This window comes from Dendrobates tinctorius, unplaced genomic scaffold, assembly GCF_039654945.1.
Source record: "Dendrobates tinctorius isolate UK_male_01 unplaced genomic scaffold, ASM3965494v1 ptg000049l, whole genome shotgun sequence".
NCBI lineage: Eukaryota > Metazoa > Chordata > Amphibia > Anura > Dendrobatidae > Dendrobates > Dendrobates tinctorius.
The window spans coordinates 13,887,125-13,904,878 of record NW_027361717.1 but is presented as its reverse complement, the minus strand read 5'-3'; positions in this window follow the sequence as shown (position 1 = coordinate 13,904,878).

The window sequence follows — 17,754 nt, the reverse complement described above, 5'->3', positions numbered from 1 at the left end:
GAAGAGGGAGTTCATCAGACCTCAATGGTGAAGGGGAAAATGAACTCACAACAGTACCTCCCCCTTGAGGAGGGGTCACCGAACCCTCATCCACGCCACCAGGGCGATCAGGGTGAGCCCGATGAAAGGCACGCACCAATCTTTTGGCATGAAAATCAGAGGCAGAGACCCAGGAATTATCCTCCTGACCATAACCCTTCCACTTAACCAAATACTGGAGTCTCCGTCTAGCCAGATGGGAATCCAGTATCTTCTCTACCTCATATTCCATGTTACCTTCAACCAATGCAGGGTCCGGAGGTGCCACCCCAGGAACAACTGGTTCAACAAACCTCTTCAACAAGGACTTATGAAACACATTATGGATTTTAAATGTGACAGGAAGAGCCAAACGAAAAGAGACCGGATTAATAATCTCCAAAATCTTGTAAGCTTAAACTTAGGAGAAGCCACCTTCATAGCGATATTTTTTGATGATAACCAAACCATATCACCAACCTTAAACTGGGGACCAATGGTCCTATGTCGGTTGGAAAACCGCTGGGCCTTTTCCTGGGAGAGAGATAACTTATCCACCACTTGGTCCCAGATCTGGTGCATTCTCTCCACCACAGTGTCAACACCTGGGCATGCAGAAGGCTCCACCTGCCCTGAAGAAAATCGAGGATGAAACCCAAAGTTACAAAAAAAAGGTGACATCAAAGTGGCAGAACTAGCTCTATTATTTAAAGCAAATTCGGCCAAGGGCAAAAATGAAACCCAATCATCCTGATCAGCGGAAATAAAACATCTCAAATACGACTCCAAGGTCTGGTTTGTTCTCTCCGTCTGCCCATTGGTCTGAGGGTGAAAAGCAGAAGAGAAGGACAACTGAATTCCCAGCTTGGAACAGAAAGTCCTCCAAAATCTAGACATAAACTGAACTCCTCTGTCAGATACAATGTTCTCAGGAATCACGTGCAAGCGAACCACCTGTTGCAAAAACAGGGGCACCAACTCAGAGGAAGATGGCAACTTAGGGAGTGGTACAAGATGAACCATCTTAGAGAACCTATCACAAATTACCCAAATAACAGTCATTGTCTGAGAGACAGGCATATCAGAGATGAAATCCATTGAAATATGGGTCCATGACCGCAAAGGCATCAACAACCTACTAGAGCGAGAACAAAGTTTAGACCGGGAGCAGGTCCCACAGGACTGCACAAAATTCCTGACATCACGAGACAAGGCGGGCCACCAAAAAGACCGACTCACCAGATCTCTAGTACCAAAAATACCTGGATGACCAGCCAATGCAGAGCAATGAACTTCAGACATCACTCTCTTCTTCCATTGGTCAGGAACATACAACTTTCCACTGGGACAACGGTCAGGTTTGACCTCCTGGAACTCTTCCAGAGCACGTCTCAATTCGGGCGAGATGGCAGAAAGAACTACCCCTTCGCCTAAGATGGTAGCAGGCTTGGTCACCACAGCAGAATCAGCAAAGAAGCTCCTAGAGAGGGCGTCTGCCTTGACATTCTTAGTGCCAGGAAGAAAAGAGACCACAAAATCAAAACGTGTAAAAAACAAGGCCCACCTAGCCTGTCTAGGGTTCAAGCGTTTGGCCGACTCCAGGTATATCAAATTCTTGTGGTCAGTGAGGACCACGACTTGATGTTTAGCTCCCTCCAACCAATGTCTCCACTCCTCAAATGCCCATTTCATGGCTAACAGTTCTCAATTCCCCACATCATAGTTACGTTCAGATGGAGAGAACTTTCAGGAAAAGAAAGCACAGGGATTCAGTTTAGATGTTACAGGATCCTTTTGGGACAAAACAGCTCCTGCACCAATCTCAGAAGCATCCACCTCTACCTGGAACGGGAGTGAGACATCAGGTTGCTGCAAAACCGGGGCAGAAGTGAATCTTCGCTTCAGCTCCTGAAAGGAAGAAACAGCCTCCGGAGACCAATTCAACACATCAGCACCCTTCTTAGTCTGATCAGTCAATGGCTTGGCAATACTAGAAAATTTTGCTATAAATTTCCGATAAAAATTAGCAAAACCCAAAAACTTCTGAAGGGCCTTCAAAGAAGTGGGCTGAACACAATCATAAGTGGCCTGTACCTTGGCCGGGTCCATTTCAATAGTTGACGGAGAGAAAAATAAATCCCAAAAATGAAATCCTCTGTACCCCAAAAAGGCATTTCGATCCTTTGACATACAGGGAATTCTCCCTCAAGATCCGGAACACAGTCCGAACATGTTCCACATGAGAATCCCAATCCTTGGAGAAGATCAAAATATCATCCAGATAGATAATCAAAAATTTATCAACAAAGTCTCGGAAAATGTAGTTCATGAAGCACTGGAAGACAGAAGAGGCATTAGTGAGACCAAAAGGCATCACCAGGTACTCAAAATGTCCCTCCGGAGTATTAAACGCTGTCTTCCATTCATCCCCATGCTTAATGCGGATAAGATTATACACCCCCTGGGGTCAAGCTTGGTAAACCAGCAAGCACCTTTAACTCTGCAGAATAGATCCGAAATCAGGGGTAACGGATACTGATATTTAATAGTAATTTTGTTGAGGGCACGATAATCAATACAAGGCCTTAATGAACCATCCTTTTTGGCCACGAAAAAAAAAACGGCACCTAAGGGTGAAGAGGATGGTCTAATATGACCCTTCTCCAACGCCTCCTTAATATAGGATCGCATAGCCTCGTGCTCGGGTACAGATAAATTGAAGAGCCGACCCTTGGGAAATTTACATCCCGGGCTCAGTTCAATTGCACAGTCATAACTCCTATGAGGAGGCAAAGACGCAGACTCATTCTCACTAAATACATCATAAAAGTCCGCTAAATAGTCAGGAACATCATGCGACTGAGGAGAGGTGGAAAAAACCGGAGCCTCACTAAAGGCACACCGGCAACCCCAACTCACCACAGACACAGATTTCCAATCCAAAACTGGATTATGAATTTGCAACCAGGGAAACCCCAGAACAATGGTATCATGCAAATTATGCAACATCAAAAATCTGCAATTTTCTTGATGGTCTGGGGCGACCCGCATTACCACCTGGGTCCAAAACTGAGGTTTATTTTTCACCAAAGGAGTGGCATCAATCCCCCTCAAAGGGATAGGCGTCCGCAGAGGTGTCATCGGAAATCCACAACGTTTAGCAAAATCCAAGTCCATTAGGTTCAGGGCTGCTTCTGAATCCACAAAAGCCTTGGCAGAAAATGTGGACAGGGAGCAGATCAGAGTAATTGCCAGAAGAAACTTAGGTTGAACACCACCCACAGAAAACGTGTGTGCAAAACGTTTCTCTCGTTTAGGACAGACAGAAATAATATGCGAGACATCTCCACAAAAAAAACACAGCTTATTACGCCTTCTGAACTCCTGATGTTGCTCCCTGGACAAAACTCTATCACATTGCATAGGTTCAGACACTTGTTCAACAGGTGGCAACACCTCTCGTGCAGTCCTGCGTTCACGTAAACGCCGATCAACCTGAATGGCTAATGACATAGAATCGTCAAGACCAGAGGGAACAGGAAATCCCACCATAGTATCTTTTACGGCTTCTGACAAACCCTTCCGAAAGAGAGCTGCCAAGGCATTATCATTCCAGGTAGTAAGGACCACCCACTTTCGGAATTTTTGACAGTACAATTCTGCAGAATCTCGACCCTGGCTCAATGCCAACAGGGTCTTTTGAGCCTGATCAATAGCATTAGGTTCATCATACAACCCCAAGGCTTGAAAAAATGCGTTCACATTAGTCAGAATAGGATCATCTGGTTTCAAAGAAAACGCCCAATCCTGGGGATCGCCACGCAGCAAAGAGATGACAAATTTAACCTGCTGCGCGGAGCTCCCTGACGAGTTAGGCTTCAAGGCAAAAAATAATTTACAATTATTTTTGAAATTCAAAAATTTAGACCGATCTCCAAAAAACACATCAGGAGCAGGGATCTTTGGTTCAGCAGCATGTGAATGAACAAGGTAGGCGGAAATTCCCCTCACTTCCGCAGCGAGCTGCTCCACATGATCAGAGAATTGCTTTATCTCCATTGAGAGAAGAAAAAAAATTCCCCCTACGGCCTCAGAGATATAGAGGAAAAAATATACACACTTTTTTTTTTTTTTCACAATTCTTTCCTGCTATTGAGTACCCTAGGATCTGTGGTATGTCGGGTGAATCTGTTATGAATGAGTCACCATAGGAGGCAAAAACAGAAATACTAGCTAAGTCCAGAATACCAGAGAAGTTGGCAGCTATTGGATTGCAGACCCCTGAACCTAACAACAATAACTAGCAGTAGCCGTGGGGGGCTCCTACAGTGCCCTAGACCCCTCGATCACAGCCGGAGAACTACATAGCCTAAAGACAGAAAGGGAAATCTAAACTGCCCCAGAACAGACCCCAAAGCAATAGGCAGCCCCCAACATATAATGACGGTGAAGCAAGATGAAAAAACACTCACACAGATGGAAAGATAGGCTGAGCAAATGATGGGGCCCAAGCTAACTAAATAGGACAGGATAGAAAAGCTGCTGTCTGCAATCCGCCAAAACCCTATCGAAAAAAGAGCCAACAGACTGATAGGGAAAAAAGCCCTGAAGACGCTAGGCTTCAAAATGACAATATCAGTACCCAGGTATTTTCTGAAGACAGAGCAAAAAGGAATTCAGCTCACCCCAGCAGGGAAAGGCAGAAATCCAGCAAATCAAAACCAAACCAAAAATGCAAAAAGCAGAGCAGAAAACTTAGCTTTTGAGGAGCAGGAATCAGACTGGTCTCCAAGAATCCCTCAGAGAAATCACCCGCAAGGCAGAAGGGCGCCGGCTGCCTTATATCCAGTCAGCAATTCCAGTCACCTAGTCATCATCATTCTGCTCAGCTGTTTGGTAATCAGCCTCACTACTTTCCTTCACCTGAAGAGGGAGTTCATCAGACCTCAATGGTGAAGGGGAAAATGAACTCACAACAGTACCTCCCCCTTGAGGAGGGGTCACCGAACCCTCATCCACGCCACCAGGGCGATCAGGGTGAGCCCGATGAAAGGCACGCACCAATCTTTTGGCATGAAAATCAGAGGCAGAGACCCAGGAATTATCCTCCTGACCATAACCCTTCCACTTAACCAAATACTGGAGTCTCCGTCTAGCCAGATGGGAATCCAGTATCTTCTCTACCTCATATTCCATGTTACCTTCAACCAATGCAGGGTCCGGAGGTGCCACCCCAGGAACAACTGGTTCAACAAACCTCTTCAACAAGGACTTATGAAACACATTATGGATTTTAAATGTGACAGGAAGAGCCAAACGAAAAGAGACCGGATTAATAATCTCCAAAATCTTGTAAGCTTAAACTTAGGAGAAGCCACCTTCATAGCGATATTTTTTGATGATAACCAAACCATATCACCAACCTTAAACTGGGGACCAATGGTCCTATGTCGGTTGGAAAACCGCTGGGCCTTTTCCTGGGAGAGAGATAACTTATCCACCACTTGGTCCCAGATCTGGTGCATTCTCTCCACCACAGTGTCAACACCTGGGCATGCAGAAGGCTCCACCTGCCCTGAAGAAAATCGAGGATGAAACCCAAAGTTACAAAAAAAAGGTGACATCAAAGTGGCAGAACTAGCTCTATTATTTAAAGCAAATTCGGCCAAGGGCAAAAATGAAACCCAATCATCCTGATCAGCGGAAATAAAACATCTCAAATACGACTCCAAGGTCTGGTTTGTTCTCTCCGTCTGCCCATTGGTCTGAGGGTGAAAAGCAGAAGAGAAGGACAACTGAATTCCCAGCTTGGAACAGAAAGTCCTCCAAAATCTAGACATAAACTGAACTCCTCTGTCAGATACAATGTTCTCAGGAATCACGTGCAAGCGAACCACCTGTTGCAAAAACAGGGGCACCAACTCAGAGGAAGATGGCAACTTAGGGAGTGGTACAAGATGAACCATCTTAGAGAACCTATCACAAATTACCCAAATAACAGTCATTGTCTGAGAGACAGGCATATCAGAGATGAAATCCATTGAAATATGGGTCCATGACCGCAAAGGCATCAACAACCTACTAGAGCGAGAACAAAGTTTAGACCGGGAGCAGGTCCCACAGGACTGCACAAAATTCCTGACATCACGAGACAAGGCGGGCCACCAAAAAGACCGACTCACCAGATCTCTAGTACCAAAAATACCTGGATGACCAGCCAATGCAGAGCAATGAACTTCAGACATCACTCTCTTCTTCCATTGGTCAGGAACATACAACTTTCCACTGGGACAACGGTCAGGTTTGTCCTCCTGGAACTCTTCCAGAGCACGTCTCAATTCGGGCGAGATGGCAGAAAGAACTACCCCTTCGCCTAAGATGGTAGCAGGCTTGGTCACCACAGGAGAATCAGCAAAGAAGCTCCTAGAGAGGGCGTCTGCCTTGACATTCTTAGTGCCAGGAAGAAAAGAGACCACAAAATCAAAACGTGTAAAAAACAAGGCCCACCTAGCCTGTCTAGGGTTCAAGCGTTTGGCCGACTCCAGGTAAATCAAATTCTTGTGGTCAGTGAGGACCACGACTTGATGTTTAGCTCCCTCCAACCAATGTCTCCACTCCTCAAATGCCCATTTCATGGCAAACAGTTCCCAATTCCCCACATCATAGTTACATTCAGATGGAGAGAACTTTCAGGAAAAGAAAGCACAGGGATTCAGTTTAGATGTTACAGGATCCTTTTGGGACAAAACAGCTCCTGCACCAATCTCAGAAGCATCCACCTCTACCTGGAACGGGAGTGAGACATCAGGTTGCTGCAAAACCGGGGCAGAAGTGAATCTTCGCTTCAGCTCCTGAAAGGAAGAAACAGCCTCCGGAGACCAATTCAACACATCAGCACTAGAGTTGAGCGAAACGGGTCGAAAAAATTCAAAAGTCGCCGACTTTTGGCAAAGTCGGGTTTCATGAAACGAAACCCGACCCTAGGATGAGGTCGGCCACGAGGTCGGCGACTTACGCGCCAAAGTCGCGTTTCAAAAGTTTGTTTTGCGCTCTTTTTCAGCCAATCAGGATCCACGGACACTGTGGGCAACGTGATGACATAGGCACGGGTCACCACCATCTTTCAGAAGGGCATGCAAGTGATTGGCTTGCTTTGGTGGGCGTCACAGGGGGTATAAAAGGGCGTGCACGCCGACCGCCATCTTACTTCTGCCGATCTTAGTATAGGGATAGGTTGCTGCTGATTCTGTAGGGAGAGCGTTAGGCAGGGAAGAAGACAAAAAAACTGCTTCTGCTGCTAGCGATTTGGCCTGCACAACACACCAGTCACTGTGTGTGCAGTGCAATGGGAGGCTATATAGTGGTGTATCAGTGGTGTTGGTTGTTGGGCTGCCTTCTAAGGCTTCCTGACATTCCTGCATTGCTGTTTACCCACTGCTTCGCAAACTGCTTTTTTAAAAGCAATCCCAATTTTTCTTTTTTGTCCTGCTGAGAAGAAAAAAAAACTGCTTCTGCTGCTAGCAATTTGGCCTGCACAACACACCAGTCACTGTGTGTGCAGTGCAAGGGGAGGCTATATAGTGGTGTATCAGTGGTGTTGGTTGTTGGGCTGCCTTCTAAGGCTTCCTGACATTCCTGCATTGCTGTTTACCCACTGCTCCGCAAACTGCTTTTTTAAAAGCAATCCAATCTCCCTTATCCTCTAGTCACTTTTGTCACAGCTGTGCCATCGAGCCTGTCACATAGCGCTCAGATATTCATTGGGCCTCACACAATACAAAAGTGTCCAGTGTCCAAAAGTGTGTGCAGAGATTCAAAATCTCCCTTATCCTCTAGTCACTTTGGTCACAGCTGTACCATCGAGCCTGTCACATAGCGCTCAGATATCAGTGGGCCTCACACAATCCAAAAGTGTCCATCCAGTGTCCAAAAGTGTGTGCAGAGATTCAAAATCTCCCTTATCCTCTAGTCACTTTGGTCACAGCTGTGCCATCGAGCCTGTCACATAGCGCTCAGATATCAGTGGGCCTCACACAATCCAAAAGTGTCCAGTGTCCAAAAGTGTGTGCAGAGATTCAAAATCTCCCTTATCCTCTAGTCACTTTGGTCACAGCTGTGCCATCGAGCCTGTCACATAGCGCTCAGATATCAGTGGGCCTCACACAATCCAAAAGTGTCCATCCAGTGTCCAAAAGTGTGTGCAGAGATTCAAAATCTCCCTTATCCTCTAGTCACTTTGGTCACAGCTGTGCCATCGAGCCTGTCACATAGCGCTCAGATATCAGTGGGCCTCACACAATCCAAAAGTGTCCATCCAGTGTCCAAAAGTGTGTGCAGAGATTCAAAATCTCCCTTATCCTCTAGTCACTTTGGTCACAGCTGTGCCATCGAGCCTGTCACATAGCGCTCAGATATCAGTGGGCCTCACACAATCCAAAAGTGTCCAGTGTCCAAAAGTGTGTGCAGAGATTCAAAATCTCCCTTATCCTCTAGTCACTTTGGTCACAGCTGTGCCATCGAGCCTGTCACATAGCGCTCAGATATCAGTGGGCCTCACACAATCCAAAAGTGTCCATCCAGTGTCCAAAAGTGTGTGCAGAGATTCAAAATCTCCCTTATCCTCTAGTCACTTTGGTCACAGCTGTGCCATCGAGCCTGTCACATAGCGCTCAGATATCAGTGGGCCTCACACAATCCAAAAGTGTCCATCCAGTGTCCAAAAGTGTGTGCAGAGATTCAAAATCTCCCTTATCCTCTAGTCACTTTGATCACAGCTGTGCCATCGAGCCTGTCACTTAGCGCTCAGATATCAGTGGGCCTCACACAATCCAAAAGTGTCCATCCAGTGTCCAAAAGTGTGTGCAGAGATTCAAAATCTCCCTTATCCTCTAGTCACTTTGGTCACAGCTGTGCCATCGAGACTGTCACATAGCGCTCAGATATCAGTGGGCCTCACACAATCCAAAAGTGTCCAGTGTCCAAAAGTGTGTGCAGAGATTCAAAATCTCCCTTATCCTCTAGTCACTTTGGTCACAGCTGTGCCATCGAGCCTGTCACATAGCGCTCAGATATCAGTGGGCCTCACACAATCCAAAAGTGTCCATCCAGTGTCCAAAAGTGTGTGCAGAGATTCAAAATCTCCCTTATCCTCTAGTCACTTTGGTCACAGCTGTGCCATCGAGCCTGTCACATAGCGCTCAGATATCAGTGGGCCTCACACAATCCAAAAGTGTCCATCCAGTGTCCAAAAGTGTGTGCAGAGATTCAAAATCTCCCTTATCCTCTAGTCACTTTGGTCACAGCTGTGCCATCGAGCCTGTCACATAGCGCTCAGATATCAGTGTTCCTCACACAATCCAAAAGTGTCCAGTGTCCAAAAGTGTGTGCAGAGATTCAAAATCTCCCTTATCCTCTAGTCACTTTGGTCACAGCTGTGCCATCGAGCCTGTCACATAGCGCTCAGATATCAGTGGGCCTCACACAATCCAAAAGTGTCCATCCAGTGTCCAAAAGTGTGTGCAGAGATTCAAAATCTCCCTTATCCTCTAGTCACTTTGGTCACAGCTGTGCCATCGAGCCTGTCACATAGCGCTCAGATATCAGTGGGCCTCACACAATCCAAAAGTGTCCAGTGTCCAAAAGTGTGTGCAGAGATTCAAAATCTCCCTTATCCTCTAGTCACTTTGGTCACAGCTGTGCCATCGAGCCTGTCACATAGCGCTCAGATATCAGTGGGCCTCACACAATCCAAAAGTGTCCAGTGTCCAAAAGTGTGTGCAGAGATTCAAAATCTCCCTTATCCTCTAGTCACTTTGGTCACAGCTGTGCCATCGAGCCTGTCACATAGCGCTCAGATATCAGTGGGCCTCACACAATCCAAAAGTGTCCAGTGTCCTAAAGTGTGTGCAGAGATTCAAAATCTCCCTTATCCTCTAGTCACTTTGGTCACAGCTGTGCCATCGAGCCTGTCACATAGCGCTCAGATATCAGTGGGCCTCACACAATCCAAAAGTGTCCATCCAGTGTCCAAAAGTGTGTGCAGAGATTCAAAATCTCCCTTATCCTCTAGTCACTTTGGTCACAGCTGTGCCATCGAGCCTGTCACATAGCGCTCAGATATCAGTGGGCCTCACACAATCCAAAAGTGTCCAGTGTCCAAAAGTGTGTGCAGAGATTCAAAATCTCCCTTATCCTCTAGTCACTTTGGTCAAAGCTGTGCCATCGAGCCTGTCACATAGCACTCAGATATCAGTGGGCCTCACACAATCCAAAAGTCTCCATCCAGTGTCCAAAAGTGTGTGCAGAGATTCAAAATCTCCCTTATCCTCTAGTCACTTTGGTCACAGCTGTGCCATCGAGCCTGTCACATAGCGCTCAGATATCAGTGGGCCTCACACAATCTAAAAGTGTCCATCCAGTGTCCAAAAGTGTGTGCAGAGATTCAAAATCTCCCTTATCCTCTAGTCACTTTGGTCACAGCTGTGCCATCGAGCCTGTCACATAGCGCTCAGATATCAGTGGGCCTCACACAATCCAAAATTGTCCATCCAGTGTCCAAAAGTGTGTGCAGAGATTCAAAATCTCCCTTATCCTCTAGTCACTTTGGTCACAGCTGTGCCATCGAGCCTGTCACATAGCGCTCAGATATCAGTGGGCCTCACACAATCCAAAAGTGTCCATCCAGTGTCCAAAAGTGTGTGCAGAGATTCAAAATCTCCCTTATCCTCTAGTCACTTTGGTCACAGCTGTGCCATCAAGCCTGTCACATAGCGCTCAGATATCAGTGGGCCTCACACAATCCAAAAGTGTCCATCCAGTGTCCAAAAGTGTGTGCAGAGATTCAAAATCTCCCTTATCCTCTAGTCACTTTGGTCACAGCTGTGCCATCGAGCCTGTCACATAGCGCTCAGATATCAGTGGGCCTCACACAATCCAAAAGTGTCCATCCAGTGTCCAAAAGTGTGTGCAGAGATTCAAAATCTCCCTTATCCTCTAGTCACTTTGGTCACAGCTGTGCCATCGAGCCTGTCACATAGCGCTCAGATATCAGTGGGCCTCACACAATCCAAAAGTGTCCAGTGTCCAAAAGTGTGTGCAGAGATTCAAAATCTCCCTTATCCTCTAGTCACTTTGGTCACAGCTGTGCCATCGAGCCTGTCACATAGCGCTCAGATATCAGTGGGCCTCACACAATCCAAAAGTGTCCATCCAGTGTCCAAAAGTGTGTGCAGAGATTCAAAATCTCCCTTATCCTCTAGTCACTTTGGTCACAGCTGTGCCATCGAGCCTGTCACATAGCACTCAGATATCAGTGGGCCTCACACAATCCAAAAGTGTCCATCCAGTGTCCAAAAGTGTGTGCAGAGATTCAAAATCTCCCTTATCCTCTAGTCACTTTGGTCACAGCTGTGCCATCGAGCCTGTCACATAGCGCTCAGATATCAGTGGGCCTCACACAATCCAAAAGTGTCCATCCAGTGTCCAAAATGTGTGCAGAGATTCAAAATCTCCCTTATCCTCTAGTCACTTTGGTCACAGCTGTGCCATCGAGCCTGTGACATAGCGCTCAGATATCAGTGGGCCTCACACAATCCAAAAGTGTCCATCCAGTGTCCAAAAGTGTGTGCAGAGATTCAAAATCTCCCTTATCCTCTAGTCACTTTGGTCACAGCTGTGCCATCGAGCCTGTCACATAGCACTCAGATATCAGTGGGCCTCACACAATCCAAAAGTGTCCAGTGTCCACAAGTGTCAGCAGAAATTCAAAATCTCCCCTGTCCTATAGACACCTTGTACCTTGTTTTACATTACTATATAGTTTGTTGGATTTTGTCTACATTTCTACCAAAAATGAGGAAGGCTGGTGGAAGAGGCCGTGGAATTGGGCGGGGGTTGGAAGCTGGTAATGTTGGTGTTGGTGGTGGATCTGATGGTAGTGGCAAGAGCAAAATAGGACCGAATGCAGGAGGTGCTGACCCTGCGTCATCGTCTGGCTACATAAGGCCTCGAACGCTTAGTTTTCTAGGAGTTGGCAAACCGCTTTTAAAGCCAGAGCATCAGGAAAAAGTTTTGTCTTACATTGCTGACTCAGCCTCCAGCTCTATCGCCTCCTCTTCTTCAGTTGTAAAAAGTAAAAGCACTGAGTTGTCATTGGAGGCTCATGTTCATGAACCACACCTTTCCTTGTGTCCTTCACCCCAACCAAGATTGAAGGATGACGCAGGCCATACTACTGATTACTCCATGGAGCTGTTTTCACATACCATGCCTGGATTATCAAGTGAAATGGTGAATTACCCAGGCCAAGATGAATCTGACATGGAGTGCACTGATGCACAGCCGCTGATGGATGATTCTGCTGGTACATTCACTCAGAGCACTACATTGTCCTCGCAGTGTACAGAGCCAGATTCTGACCCTGATTAGACTCAGGTGCCCCTTCCCGCACACTATACCACCATACACGGTGACACAGAGGAAGGTGCAAATGACGTAGAAGAGGAAGTGATGGATGACCCAGTTGTTGACCCAGATTGGCATCCATTGGGGGAAGAGGGTGCTGCTTGCAATAGCTCAGATGAGGAGCATCCACAGCAGACATCGACATCGCAACAGCTGTTATCTGGCAGGCCCGGAGCATTCCAAAGACAGGTTCCAAACATCAAAAGAGTTGCTGGACAGCTTGTCCAGAGGGTCAAAGGATCACAGCGTGCTAGGCCGCAAAATGTCTGCCAAAGTAGGAAGAGTGCAGTGTGGCACTTTTTTGACCAAAATCCTCATGATCACGCCAAGGTTATCTGTAAGAAGTGCGCAAAGACCTTTAGCCGAGGGAAAAATCTGAAAAATTTGAATACCAGTTGCATGCTTAGACATTTAACCAGCATGCACTTGCAAGCGTGGACACAACACCAAACCTCAAGTGCCACATGTGCAACTGATCACAACGAAGGTAGTCAGCAACGCTACATTGTTTCCCCCACTGTAAGCCCACCGGTTAGCACAGCAGCAAATGTTGAGGTGTCGTTGCAAGACCACAGCAGTCAGGGAATCCCACTGTTATATCAACGAAAGACTGATTCTAGGCCATCAGAAAGAACACCAACTCCATCACCATCATCAACCCTCTCTCAGTCCACCCTGTCCACCGCTACTTCCACCATATGCAGCTCTCAAGTCCAGCTCACCCTCCCAGACACTATGAGTAGGTCAAGAAAGTACTCAGTCTCTCATCCGCGTACACTGGGTTTGAACGCCCACATTGCCAAACTAATCTCGTTTGAGATGATGCCCTTTCGGTTGGTGGAAAGCACAGCTTTCCGCGAACTCATGGCCTATGCAGTACCACGCTATGACCTACCCAGTCGTCACTTCTTCTCTCGCAAAGCCATCCCAGCCCTCCACCATCATGTGAAAGACCGCATTGTCCATGCACTCAAGCAGTCAGTGAGCGGAAAGGTGCACCTCACAACTGATGCATGGTCCAGTCGGCATGGCCAGGGCCGTTACGTGTCCATCACTGCGCACTGGGTTAATGTGGTGGATGCAGGGTCCACAGGGGACAGTGGTGGTGGGACAGTGCTGCCCAGCCCACGGTATAGGAAACAGTTGGCTGTAGGCGTTCGACCCTCCTCCTCCTCCTCCAGAAGCGAAAGCTCGTCCACAGAGCGCAGTCGTACGAGCACTCCATCTGCAGCTGCCACTGTTGCACACGATGTGTCCCCCTATCGAGCAGCTAGTGGAAAGCGTCAGCAGGCTGTGTTGCAGATGATGTGTTTGGGCGACAGACACACCGCCGAGGTGCTGGCCGAGTACTTGAAGCGACAAATTGAGTCATGGCTGGGCAGTGTACATCTTGAGGCAGGCAAGGTAGTTAGTGATAACGGCCGTAATTTTGTGGCAGCCATAGCCCTTTCAAAACTCAGCCACATACCTTGCTTGGCTCACACCTTGAACCTGGTGGTGCAGTGCTTCCTCAAAAATTATCCGGAGTTAACAGCCCTGCTCCAGAAGGTGCGAAGACTGTGCGCGCACATCCGCCGGTCGCCTGTACACTCCGTTTGTATGCAGAAGCTGCAGCGATTGCTCCACCTTCCCAACCACCGCCTCATTATCGACATTGCAACAAGGTGGAACTCCACCCTGCACATGGTGGAGCGGCTGTGCGAGCAGAGGCAGGCCGTAATGCATTTGTGGGAGGATACACGGCCAGGCACTTTGAGAGCAGACATGGAGTTGACAGGTGTGCAGTGGTCGAAGCTGAAAGACCTTTGTAAAGTCCTTCAGTGTTTTGAGGAATGCACACGGCTGGTAAGCGCAGACGACGCCATCCTAAGCATGAGCATCCCACTTATGCGTCTGCTCATGCAAACTTTGGCGCACCTTAAGGAGCAGGCGTCTGCAGCCAATGTTGATGAGGAGGAAGAGGAGGAGGGAATCCTTGATGACATTCAGCCATTGTCTGCTCAGGGACCTCTCCTGGACGAGGTGGAGGAAGAAGAGGAGGAGGAGGATGATGATGGGGATGATTACTTAGGGGAGGAGGATGCATCTCGTGGGGCAAGTGAAAATGTTGGCGTGGCAAGGTCTGGTACAGGGTTTGTGCGTGACTGGAGGGATGTGGATTTGCCAGACAGTGCTCCTCCACCCAGCACTCGCAGTGCATCATTGACACCGGGAACATTGGCCCACATGTCAGATTATGCCTTGCGGATCCTAAAAAGGGACCCCCGCATTGCCAAAATGATGAACGATGACGACTACTGGTTGGCCAGCATCCTGGATCCACACTACAAAGGCAAATTACAAAACATCATGCCACAGGAGAACCTTGACCTAGTATTGGCTAATAAACAAGCAACTCTGGTAAATCGGTTGCTTGAGGCATTCCCAGCACACAGCAGCGGTGATGGTTCTCACACGAGCCGTACGGGCCGGGGGCAGCTTGGCAGAGGTGTTCGTGGTGCACACAGCAGAAGTGGCGTTGGAGACAGGGGTTTCATGACAATGTTGTGGACTGATTTTTCAAATACCGCTCACACAACTGGTAATACTGCATCGATGGAAAGTGACAGGAGACAGCAGTTGTCAACTATGGTTACAAACTACTTTTCCTCCCATATCGATGTTCTCCCACACAGGTCATTCCCCTTTGACTATTGGGCCGCTAAACTGGACACCTGGCCTGAATTGGCCCAATATGCCTTACAGGAGCTCGCTTGCCCAGCTGCAAGTGTGCTATCGGAAAGAGTCTTCAGTGCAGCTGGATCAATCCTGACAGAAAAAAGGACCCGTCTGTCAACCCAAAATGTGGATGATCTAACCTTCATTAAAATGAACCACGCATGGGTTTCCAAGGATTTTGTCCCACCTTCCCCTGATGACACATAGGGTGACAGAAAATGGCTTGCTTTGGTCCACCTCTTCCTGGTACTTCACCTATTTCGCCTTTTGCATCAGCTGAATGTCCAACATCAACATATGCCACTTTCTAAAACTCCCTAACTGTGCTGCCTCCCCCCCGTGCGAGTGCCGTTGCCCTGGACAGGTGGTTAGGCCGACTCTTGGGCGCGGGCACTGGCACAGGGTCCCTCATAGTGCAATCAAGTGTCTATGACGGTGTGGTGCACACCCGCCATCAGACACACCGCTGTACTATGAGGGGCCCAGTGCCAGTACCGACGCCCACGACTGGGCCCCCCTTGCTTGGGCAGGGCCCCAGCATTTGCAATCTTTACCTCTCCCTGCTCCTCCGCTGTGTAATCTGGGCCGTCAAATCCATACTGTGCCTGAAACCGTCTGAGCCTGCCTCCTGATGTATAGACATATATTTTGAATGTGTACGCTATCCATACATGTTATCCGGGGAAAAGGGACCCTTTCTAACCTTTGTGCAATCACGTGCAATCCATACTGGGCCTAACACCGTCTGAGCCTGCCTCCTGAGACATATATTTTGAATGTGTACGCTATCCATACATGTTATCTGGGGATACGGTACCCTTTCTAACCTTTGTGCAATCACGTGCAATCCATACTGGGCCTAACACCGTCTGAGCCTGCCTCCTGAGACATATATTTTGAATGTGTACGCTATCCATACATGTTATCTGGGGATACGGTACCCTTTCTAACCTTTGTGCAATCACGTGCAATCCATACTGGGCCTAACACCGTCTGAGCCTGCCTCCTGAGACATATATTTTGAATGTGTACGCTATCCATACATGTTATCTGGGGATACGGTACCCTTTCTAACCTTTGTGCAATCACGTGCAATCCATACTGGGCCTAACACCGTCTGAGCCTGCCTCCTGAGACATATATTTTGAATGTGTACGCTATCCATACATGTTATCTGGGGATACGGTACCCTTTCTAACCTTTGTGCAATCACGTGCAATCCATACTGGGCCTAACACCGTCTGAGCCTGCCTCCTGAGACATATATTTTGAATGTGTACGCTATCCATACATGTTATCTGGGGAAACGGTACCCTTTCTAACCTTTGTGCAATCACGTGCAATCCATACTGGGCCTAACACCGTCTGAGCCTGCCTCCTGAGACATATATTTTGAATGTGTACGCTATCCATACATGTTATCTGGGGATACGGTACCCTTTCTAACCTTTGTGCAATCACGTGCAATCCATACTGGGCCTAACACCGTCTGAGCCTGCCTCCTGAGACATATATTTTGAATGTGTACGCTATCCATACATGTTATCTGGTGATACGGTACCCTTTCTAACCTTTGTGCAATCACGTGCAATCCATACTGGGCCTAACACCGTCTGAGCCTGCCTCCTGAGACATATATTTTGAATGTGTACGCTATCCATACATGTTATCTGGGGATACGGTACCCTTTCTAACCTTTGTGCAATCACGTGCAATCCATACTGGGCCTAACACCGTCTGAGCCTGCCTCCTGAGACATATATTTTGAATGTGTACGCTATCCATACATGTTATCTGGGGATACGGTACCCTTTCTAACCTTTGTGCAATCACGTGCAATCCATACTGGGCCTAACACCGTCTGAGCCTGCCTCCTGAAACATATATTTTGAATGTGTACGCTATCCATACATGTTATCTGGGGATACGGTACCCTTTCTAACCTTTGTGCAATCACGTGCAATCCATACTGGGCCTAACACCGTCTGAGCCTGCCTCCTGATGTTTAGACATATATTTTGAATGTGTACACTATCCATACATGTTATCTGGGGATACGGTACCCTTTCTCACCTTTGTGCAATCACGTGCAATCCATACTGGGCCTAACACCGTCTGAGAATGATAGATGGGGCCCACCATACACTGGAACATTCCAAAGGTGGACATCAGACACTGGAGCAGCATTTACAGTGCCCATTATACACTAGAGCATTAGAAATGGGGCCCGTTATGTTTGGAGCATTATTTGGGACCATAAGACAGTAGAGCTTCATCCATGGGGACCAACATATACTGTAGCATTATGTGGAGCTCATCATATACTGTTTCAAACATTATATGGGACCAATGATTCTGTATGGAGAAATAGATGGGCCTCGTCATGAGATGTAAAAAGTGAGGTATTTTTCATTGTACTATACCGCTATTTCTCTGCCGTATCGGAGCATGATGAGTTGTGGTATGTGTTAAAGGGGCGCTCTTTCGCCCAGGGCACATGAAAACCTGGAGCCAGCCCTCCCCCCCCACAGTCTGTAGCCAAATAACCCCCATTTT